Below are 11,035 nucleotides of genomic sequence, written 5' to 3' on the forward strand. Positions count from 1 at the left end.
CTCACGTAAGCGTACGTGTAAGGTCAGTCCGGGCCGCTTCATCCCAAAATACCGCTGAAGCAAGAAAAGACTAGTAGTGGCAAGCAAGTTGACAAGATCTACGCCCACAACAGATTTGTGTTCTACTCGTGCAATAGAGAACTACGCATAGACCTAGCTCATGATGCCACTGTTGGGGAACGTTGCATAAAATAAAAAATTTCCTACGTTCACCAAGATCAATCTATGAGTTCATCTAGCAACGAGAGAGAGAGATGCATCTACATACCACTTGTAGATCGCGTGCGGAAGCGTTCAAGAGAACGGAGTTGAGGGAGTCGTTCTCGTCGTGATCCTATCACCGGAGATCCTAGCATCGAACGGACGGCACCTCCGCGTTCAACACACGTACGGTCAGCGGGACGTCTCCTCCGTCTTGATCCAGCAAGGGGGAAGGAGAGGTTGATGAAGATCCAGCAGCACGACGGCGTGGTGGTGGATGCAGCAGGACTCCGGCAGGGCTTCGCCAAGCAACTGTGGTAGGAGGAAGAGGTGTAGCAGGGGGAGGGAGGTGCCAAGACTCAGGGTACGGCTGCCCTCCCTCCCCCCTCCTTTATATAGGCCCCCTGGGGGAGCCCCGGCCCTGGAGATAGGAATCTCCCAAGGGGGCGGCGCCAGCGGGTGGAGTGCCCCCCAAGGCAAGTGGTGCCCCCCCCACCCTAGGGTTTCCAACCCTAGGCGTAGGGGGGCCCAAGGGGGGGCGCACCAGCCCACCAGGGGCTGGTTCCCCTCCCACCTCAGCCAACGGGGCCCTCCGGGATAGGTGGCCCCACCCGATGGACCCCCGGGACCCTTCCGGTGGTCCCGGTACAATATCGGGTGACCCTGAAACTTTCCCGATGGCCGAAACAGCACTTCATATATATAATTCTTTACCTCAGGACCATTCCGGAACTCCTCGTGACATCCGGGATCTCATCCGGGACTCTGAACAACATTCAGTTTGCTGCATACTCATATTCATACAACCCTAGCGTCACCGAACCTTAAGTGTGTAGACCCTATGGGTTCGGGAGACATGCAGACATGACCGAGACGGCTCTCCGGTCAATAACCAACAGCGGGATCTGGATACCCATGTTGGCTCCCACATACTCCTCGATGATCTCATCGGATGAACCATGATGTAGAGGATCCAAGCAACCCCGTATACTATTCCCATTGTCAAACGATATGTTACTTGCCCGAGATTCGATCGTCGGTATCCCAATACCTCATTCAATTTCGTTACCGGCAAGTCACTTTACTCGTACCGTAATGCATGATCCCGTGACCAGAGACTTGGTCACTTTGAGCTCATTATGATGATGCACTACCGAGTGGGCCCAGTGATACCTCTCCGTTATACGGAGTGACAAATCCCAGTCTCGATCCGTGTCAACCCAACAAACACTTTCGGAGATACCTGTAGTGCACCTTTATAGTCACCCAGTTACGTTGTGACGTTTGGTACACCCAAAGCACTCCTACAGTATCCGGGAGTTACACGATCTCATGGTCTAAGGAAAAGATAGTTGACATTGGAAAAGCTCTAGCAAACGAACTACACGATCTTTGTGCTATGCTTAGGATTGGGTCTTGTCCATCACATCATTCTCCTAATGATGTGATCCCGTTATCAACAACATCCAATGTCCATAGTCAAGAAACCATGACTATCTGTTGATCAACGAGCTAGTCAACTAGAGGCTCACTAGGGACATATTCTGGTCTAAGTATTCACACGTGTATTACGATTTCCGGATAATACAATTATAGCATGAATAAAAGACAACTATCATGAACAAAGAAATATAATAATAATCCTTTTATTATTGCCTCTAGGGCATATTTCCAACATTATATGCAGGATGAAGATGTATGAAATGAAAAAATCTGGACGCTATGGCATTGGATTCATTGACCAAAATACCATTAATGAGTACACATGGAATCTTGCAACTTCTAAAGCAAGTGTAGAGGAAAGCATGCTAGAGTTCTTGAAGCGCCTCAATACCAATAAAGATATACTACTTCCTTACAACTTCCTATGAGTTAATACAAATTCTATTTTTGCTTACTAGCTAGCTAGATGTTAATAATTAAGTGTATACGGTTTACGATAGTTGATTAATTTTATGCACATGCCCGCTTAATTAAGACATGCAAACCTGTGTGCATGCAGTTTTCACTGGATCTTGTTAGTCATTAAAGTTGACAAAGCAATAGTTGAAGTACTTGACTCGCTACTTAAAGAAGATAAAGACTACACCATCATGAATGGGATAGTCAACAGGTAATTTCAATCATTATTAACTATATATCGGCCTATTATTAGTTCATCATTTCCTGATATGAACTATTTAATAACCCCTTTATTGATTTTCTTTGCCAGCGGGCAGGGCTTGGGCAAAGTTCATCAAGGTGAATCTAGGCAAATGGCCAAAAAAGTTGTTTTGGCATCGACCAAGGGTAAGTAATTAAGTAGTACTAGCTGGCTAGCCATCTCTTTAATTCTTGTTTCAATACCATTAATTAATTATCATGCTTGATTAATCATTATCTGATTCAATTCCATTCTCGTAAAGGCCCTGAAACAGGCGTCGGGGAATGATCTGTGTGCATTCTACGTTTGCGAGAACATTCGCATGATGTCGTCCAAAAGGAGCAGATCTCAAAGATAGGACTGGGTACGTTGTCAGAACTCTATTCACACCATTATCGATATCTTGTAACACAACTAATACACATGCATATTGATCTCCTTCTTAATAGTTAAGAGAGGTGCGGGATAAGCTCCTACCAACGGACGGCATACTAGCACTTCAAGAGGAAGTAGCCGGATTTTTGCTCGACCAGGTCATAGATCCCAAAGAAGAATACTATTACCCGCTACCGCCCTCATGAACCACTTGTCATCGTGCTCCGAAGGCACCAAGGCAACATGTAGGAGAAATTGTATATGTATATACATGTGTATGTGCGAATAGTTATTGTGTTGGCTGTGAGACATTCGATGATATTATATATATATATATATATATATATATATATATATATGCGGTTCTACTTACGAGAAAATCTATTTATATATAAGCATAACGTGTACAATTTGTAGTATCGTGAAATACCAGCAAACAAAAAAGAATTAAATGGAAAATAAAGCCAAATTGAAAACACAAATTAAAGCAATTTTTTTAAAAAAAACACCCAAACATTTAGTACCGGTTGGTGTTACCAACCGGTACTAATGTCCTACACGCACTCAGGCCTGGCTCGTGCCACGTGGTGGCTCTTTAGCGCCGGTTCATGTTGAACCGGTACTAAAGGAGTGGGACCTTTAGTCCCCACTCTTTAGTGCCGGTTGGCGAACCGGCACTAAAGGCCGTCACGAACCGGCACTAAAGGCCGGTTCTACACTAGTGAACCACCACCAGCGCGACCTCGGGCAACGAGATCCATCGACTAACACATCAGATCGAGCACGGCCAGGGCAAGGTCCGCACCTCGCACGCAAGCCTGCACCGCCCCTGACGCTCGCACTGGCATGCTGCGCCCACCGCACCTGCCTGGCGCCCCGGCGCGGGACGCTGCCTGCTCGCCGAGCGGACCGTACCTGCCAACGCCAGCTCGCCGCACCTGCCTAGCGCCCCGATGCCCGCTCGCCGCGCGCGCCGCGCCCACCACGCCTGCTCGTCGCTCATGCAACGCCCCCGCGCCTCTCCTTGGCCGAGCGGCCCCGCACCGCCATGTCCTTGCAAGAGGGAAGAAGAGGAAGGCCCTGCCGTCGCCGACGCCACGCGGGCTTTGCCCGGCTGCACTTGTCGGCGGCGGCGAGGGGAGGGGGGTGAATCTGGGGGAGGCTGGTGCGGCAGCTAGGGTTTCGCCTGGGTCGCCCGCGGGGTGGGGCGACATGAGCCACTTGAATACCCGTAGACGGCTGCTTCTGCTACTAGCTAAGTGCCATATGGGTTTTGGGTTTTTTAGTTTGGTTGTTTTTTTTGTTATTGGTTGGGCTTAGGTGTTGTTGCACTAAACAGAAAAAAAAGATGAACATAAAAACATTGGTGGTTCTCTGCTTCTGGCTACAGCTTGTCCCATGCCATGACTAGGCTACATTAGAGTTTGACGTGTTTGAACCATTGCATGTGGCTTGATGAATGAAAGCATGAATAATTTGGTAAAACAGTGGATCTCCTTGGCGAAAGTATGAGGCACCTTGATGTAGAGCTCGCGAGAAATATTGTGATCTTTTCCTGTTTCTTCTATAAACTATTTGGTGAAATAAAAAATTATTTGCAAATTTTAAAAGTCCATGAATTAGAAAAGAATAGGAAATTTGAAAAATTCCATGAATTAGATAAGTCATCGAATACAAAAATATGTTCGTGAAAAAATGTCGAAAAATTTGGAAAAACTTCATTGGTTTTTTAAAACAATAAAACATGAATTTGGAAAAGTTCATGATTTGTAAGACAACTATTAATTTTAAGAAAATGTTCATGATTTTTAAAAAAAATATTTTTCAAATGTGGACATACAACTGGCTGGCAACTCTTCTCCTACCCCTAATTGCAGTCCCGCTGAAGCGATGCAGTTGCGTGTCGAAGGTGAACTTGCAACTGAGCCAAAAAGGGGTCAGCCTAATTGCTTGTTGGAGGTGGACTTGTAACTAGGATAAAAAGGGGTCGAGCCCAGTTGCTCGTCGATGGTGGACTTGCAACATGGACTATAATGAGTGGGGCCCCCAGTTGCGTATCGAGGGTGGAGTTGTAGCTGGGGTAAAAGCGGGCCGCTCTCCTCCCCCGGTTGAGTATCGAGAGTGGACTTGTAACTGGGACAAAAAATGCTTGATCTCTTGGTTGCATATCGAGGGGGGGGGGACTTGCAACTGGGACAAAAAAAGTAGGACCCCCAATTGCATGTCAGGGGTGTCGTTGGACTTGCAAGTAAGACAAAAATGGCTTGGTCTCCAGTTGCATGTCAAATGTGGACTTGCGACTGGGATAGGAAAAAGGTTCCCCCTAATTGCATGTCTAGGGTAAAGTTACAACTAGGACAAAAAAGGTCGCTCCCCCTGTTACGAGTCAAGGATGGACTTGCAACAGGGACAAAAAAAGGTCGGCTCTCGGTTGCGAGTTGAGGATGGATTTGCAACTAGGACAAAAAAATGTTGTGCCACAGTTGCGAATCGAGGATGGGATTGCAACTGGGACAAAAAAGACCAGTCCCCGGTTGCGAGTTGGGGACAGACTTACAACTGGAACAAAAAAAAGATCAGGCTACAGTTACGAGTCAAGGGTGGGATTGCAACTAGGACAAAAAAAGGTCGGACCCTAGTTGTGAGTCGATGGTAGACTTGCAACCAGGACAAAAAACGACCCGACCCTAGTTGCGAGTTGAGAATGGACTTGCAACTGTGACAAAAAGAAAGTAGGGACACGGTCAACGGTAGTATAGATAAATAACAAAAATTGGGAATGTGTTGGTATTTTAACTCTACTTGTCGACCCAACAACTGGAAACTGGGACTCACAATTGGTTAATCAAACGTTCTAGGAAGTGTATGTCCAGAGAATACTTGCTATACCCTTGCTTGTACTTGAAATGTCAGATTTCATTGCCTCAGATCCCACCAAGAATGGAATCTTTTTGGTACGATCTGCTTACCAAGTGGAATGGAATGCTCAATTGTTGGGGAACGTGGTAATTTCAAAAAATTTCCTACGATCACGCAAGATCTATCTAGGAGATGCATAGCAACAAGAGGGAAGAGTGTGTCCACGTACCCTCGTAGATCGAAAGCGGAAGCGTTTCAATAACGTGGTTGATGTAGTCAAACTTCTTCGCGATCCAACCGATCTAAGTACCGAACATACGACACCTCCGCGTTCAGCACACGTTCAGCTCGATGATGTCCCTCGTACTCTTGATCCAGTTGAGGACGAGGGTGAGTTCCGTCAGCATGACGGTGTGGCGACGGTGATGATGATGTTACCGGCGCAGGGCTTCGCCTAAGGACTATGATGGTATGATCGAGGTGTGTAACTGTGGAGGCGGCACCGCACACGGTTAAGAGAAACTTGTGTTTTCTAGGGTGCCCCCTGCCCCCATATATAAAGGAGGGAGGGGGAGGCCGGCCGGACCTATGGCACGCCCCAAGAGGAGGAGTCCTACTAGGACTTCCTAGCCCTAGTAGGATTCCCCTCCAAGGAAGAGAGGGGGAAGGAAAGGAGAGGGAGAGGGAGTAGGAAAGGGGGGGGCGCCGCCCCCCTTCCCTTGTCCAATTCGGACTCAAGGGGGGGCGTGGCCAGCCCTCCTGCGGCCCTCCTCTCTCTCTAGTAAGGCCCATGGTGGCCCATTAGTTCCCCCGGGGGGTTCCGGTAACCTTTCCGCACTCCAGTTTTACCCGAAACTTCCCGGAACACTTCCAGTGTCTGAATAACATGGTCCAATATATGAATCTCTATGTCTTGACCATTTCGAGACTCCTCGTCACGTCCGTGATCTCATCCGGAACTCCGAACAAACTTCGGTCATCAAAAACACATACCTCATAATACATATCGTCATCGAACATTAAGCGTGCGGACCTTACGGGTTCGAGAACTATGTAGACATGACCGAGACACATCTCTTGTCAATAACCAATAGAGGAACCTAGATGCTCATATTGGCTCCTATATATTTTACGAAGATCTTTATCGGTCAAACCGCATAACAACATATGTTGTTCCCTTTGTCATCGGTATGTTACTTGCCCGAGATTCGATCGTCGGTATCACTATACCTAGTTCAATCTCGTTACCGGCAAGTCTCTTTACTTGTTCCATAACACTTCATCCTGCAATTAACTCATTAGTTACATTGCTTGCAAGGCTTATAGTGATGAGCATTACCGTGAGGGCCTAGAGATACCTCTCCGAAACACGGAGTGACAAATCCTAATCTCGATCTATGTCAACCCAACAAACACCTTCGGAGACACCTGTAGAGTATCTTTATAATCACCCATTTACGTTGTGACGTCTGATAGCACACAAGGTGTTCCTCCGGTATTCGGGAGTTGCATAATCTCATAGTCTGAGGAACGTGTATAAGTCATGAAGAAAACAGTAACAATGAAACTGTAACAATCATAATTCTAAGCTAAGGGATGGGTCATGTCCATCACATCATTCTTCTAATGATGTGACCCCGATCATCAAATGACAACACATGTCTATGGTTAGGAAACTTAACCATCTTTGATTAACGAGCTAGTCAAGTAGAGGCATACTAGGGACACTTTGTTTAGTCTATGTATTCACACATGTAATAAGTTTCCAATTAATACAATTCTAGCATGAATAATAAACATTTATCATGAATTAAGGAAATAAATAATAACTTTATTATTGCCTCTAGGGCATATTTTCTTCATCAATTTGGTCACTTGCTGCAAACTAGAGCCGAATCATCATACCCTGACGAGAAGTGGAACTTGATATGGAGCTTACAATGCCCCGCAAAGATCCGGATTTTTATTTGAAGAGTTCTCCGTAGTGCTATTCCGTGTAAGGCGGTTCTGGCCTCGAAGCACATGAAAGTGAAAACACATTGTCCGGAATGCAATATGTGAAGGAAATATGCCCTAGAAGCAATAATAAAATTATTATTTATTTTCTTATTTCATGATAAATGTTTATTATTCATGCTAGAATTGTATTAACCGGAAACTTAGTACATGTGTGAATACATAGACAAACATAATGTCACTAGTATGCCTCTACTTGACTAGCTCGTTGAATCAAAGATGGTTAAGTTTCCTAGCCATATACATGAGTTGTCATTTGATTAACGGGATCACATCATTAGAGAATGATGTGATTGACTTAGACCCATTCCGTTAGCTTAGCACTTGATCATTTAGTATGTTGCTATTGCTTTCTTCATGACTTATACATGTTCCTATGACTATGATATTATGCAACTCCCGTTTACCGGAGGAACACTTTGTGTGCCATCAAACGTCACAACGTAACTGGGTAATTATAAAGGTGCTCTACAGGTGTTTCCGAAGGTACTTGTTGAGTTGGCATATTTCGAGATTAGGATTTGTCACTCCGACTGTTGGAGAGGTATCCCTGGGCCCTCTCGGTAATGCACATCACTATAAGCCTTGCAAGCAATGCGACTAATGAGTTAGTTGCGAGATGATGCATTACGGAACGAGTAAAGAGACTTGCCGGTAACAAGATTGAACTAGGTATTGAGATACCGACGATCGAATCTCGGGCAAGTAACATACCGACGACAAAGGGAACAACGTATGTTGTTATGCGGTTTGACCGATAAAGATCTTCGTAGAATATGTGGGAGCCAATATGAGCATCCAGGTTCCGCTATTGGTTATTGATTGGAGACGTGTCTCGTCATGTCTACATAGTTCTCGAACCCGTAGGGTCCGCATGCTTAACATTCGGTGACGATTTATATTATGAGTTATGTGTTTTGATGTACTGAAGGTAGTTCGGAGTCTCGAATGAGATCGTGGACATGACGAGGAGTCTCGAAATGGTCGAGACGTAAAGATCGATATATTGGACGACTATATTTGAACATCGGAAAGGTTCCGAGTGATTCGGGTATTTTTCGGAGTACCGGAGAGTTACAGGAATTCGTATTGGGCCTTAATGGGCCATACGGGAAAGGAGAGAAAGGCCTCAAAGGGTGGCCGCACCCCTCCCCATGGACTGGTCCGAAATGGACTAGGGAGGGGGGGGCGCCCCCTTCCTTCCTTCTCCTTTTTCCTTCCCTTCTCCTACTCCTACAAGGAAAGGAGGAGTCCTACTCCCGGTGGGAGTAGGACTCCCCCCTTGGCGCGCCCTCCTCTTGGCCGGTCGCCTTCGCCCCTTGCTCCTTTATATACGGGGGCAGGGGGGGCACCTCTAGACACAACAATTGATCATTGATCTCTTAGCCGTGTGCGGTGCCCCTCTCCACCATATTCCACCTCGGTAATATCGTAGCGGTGCTTAGGCGAAGCCCTGCTTCAGTAGCATCATCAACACCGTCATCACGCCGTTGTGCTGACGGAACTCTCCTGCAAAGCTCTGCTGGATCGGAGTTCGTGGGACGTCATCGAGCTGAACGTGTGCTGAACTCGGAGGTGTCGTACGTTCGGTACTTGGATCGGTCGGGTCGTGAAGACGTACGACTACATCAACCGCGTTGTGCTAACGCTTCCGCTTTCGGTCTACGAGGGTACGTGGACACACTCTCCCCTCTCGTTGCTATGCATCACCATGATCTTGCATGTGCGTAGGAAATTTTTTTTGGAATTACTACGTTCCCCAACAATATGGGACCGGATAGCATCAAGCACTTCCGTTTTGAGTGCCCAAGATCAAAAGAGGTATGGCCACAATTGGGGCTGATTGATGTTGTCAAGAGGAAATGTACACAATTCAAATCAGGTGAAGAAGTGGTGCATGAACTATTAAGCATGGAGGAAACTGAAGTCCACATCCTAGGTCTTCCCAAAATGAAGGAGGTTGTGGCCACTGCGTCATGGTAGCTATGGTTTGAACACCGAAAAATTACCATAAAGAGGACACCCAAAAACCCTCACAAACTGCTCTCGCTATCCGAGGACTCTCGACTAACTTTACTATTCCTTGTTCCACTAAGGCAAAGTTACGTGTTGATTCATGGGAGAAGCCGATGCAGGGGTATATGAAGTTAAACGTAGATGCTAGCTTTGACCATGATCTTCTTGAAGGATCAGTGGGGGCAGTAATCCGAGATTACAATGGAAAATTTATTGTGGCAGCTAATGAACGAGTGGACATATGCTATGATTCGTTCACTGCAGAGGCATTGGCGGTGAGATTTGGCTTGAATCTAGCCAGAACCATTGGATGCAGCAAGATCGTGATCAACTCGGATAGCATGGAGGTTGTGGAAGCTTTGAGAGCAGGCAACTCCTTTTCGGTGGCAAGTGTAACTATTGATGATTGCTATTTCATGTCGTCAGATTTTAATCATGTAACTTATGATTATTGTAATAAAGAGAGTAATAAAGTAGCTCATGAACTCGCTAGGATAGTTAAGTTTTCTCCTCCTTCTATCTGGATGGAGTCGGCACCGGATGTACTGCTTCCATTACTTGTAAACGATGCCACTATTTTGCTAAGTGAATAAAGGAGGAGACGTTCCGTAAAGAAAAACTACTTGTCGACTCTCCTTATTATCCTTGTCTTTCTCCTCATCCTCCATAATGGCATATTCATCCACATCCTCCTCTTTCTCCACGAACACCAGAATACCCCTCACAAGTGGCTTCGTGATGTCCAATCTGACCTTCACCCTCATGTATTCTCCCATGGCCATTCCACAATCGTCAACATCCACGTCTAAGAAGTCATCAATTTCATTTTTTTCCCCTATTTCTTCACCTGATTCCTTGTTCATTGACCCCATCAATAGATTGCATCTTCTTGAATTCATATTCATCTAGGGTCTTAGCAGGGTTGAACTTGTCCAGCACCAGCAAACTCTTGTATTGTCTAAAAAAAACTTTTGTTTAACATCCACGGACCATGGTCTAGTGCCTTCTTCTTCCGTGCTTCCTCGCGGAATGAGATCCTTACACTCATCCCCTTGAATGGACACCAGATCGTACCTAAAGTGCTTACTACTCTCACATGTTTACCTTCCGTACCTTGGCTGTTTTGTAAAACCTCTTAAGGCCTCATGTTTAAGGCCGGGCATTAGCCTATTCACTAAAAAAATGTTTAAGGGGAGACAACAGCTAACCCACTGCCTACATCTTCCCAGCTCCTTTCCTTGCTGGCTTGCATTCCTTTCTTCTCCTCTTCAGAGAGATTCAGGGATTTCAGCTTCCTCTCGACCAGTGGCGGAGCTTGATCAGAATTATAGGAGGGGCTAACCCATGTAGGAGGGGGTCATTCAATCCAAGATTGCGCAAAACACCATTATTCCTGTTTAATTATGTGCAAATAATATAACAAAA

The sequence above is a fragment of the Triticum dicoccoides genome, chromosome 6B, assembly GCF_002162155.2.
Source record: "Triticum dicoccoides isolate Atlit2015 ecotype Zavitan chromosome 6B, WEW_v2.0, whole genome shotgun sequence".
Lineage (NCBI taxonomy): Eukaryota > Viridiplantae > Streptophyta > Magnoliopsida > Poales > Poaceae > Triticum > Triticum dicoccoides.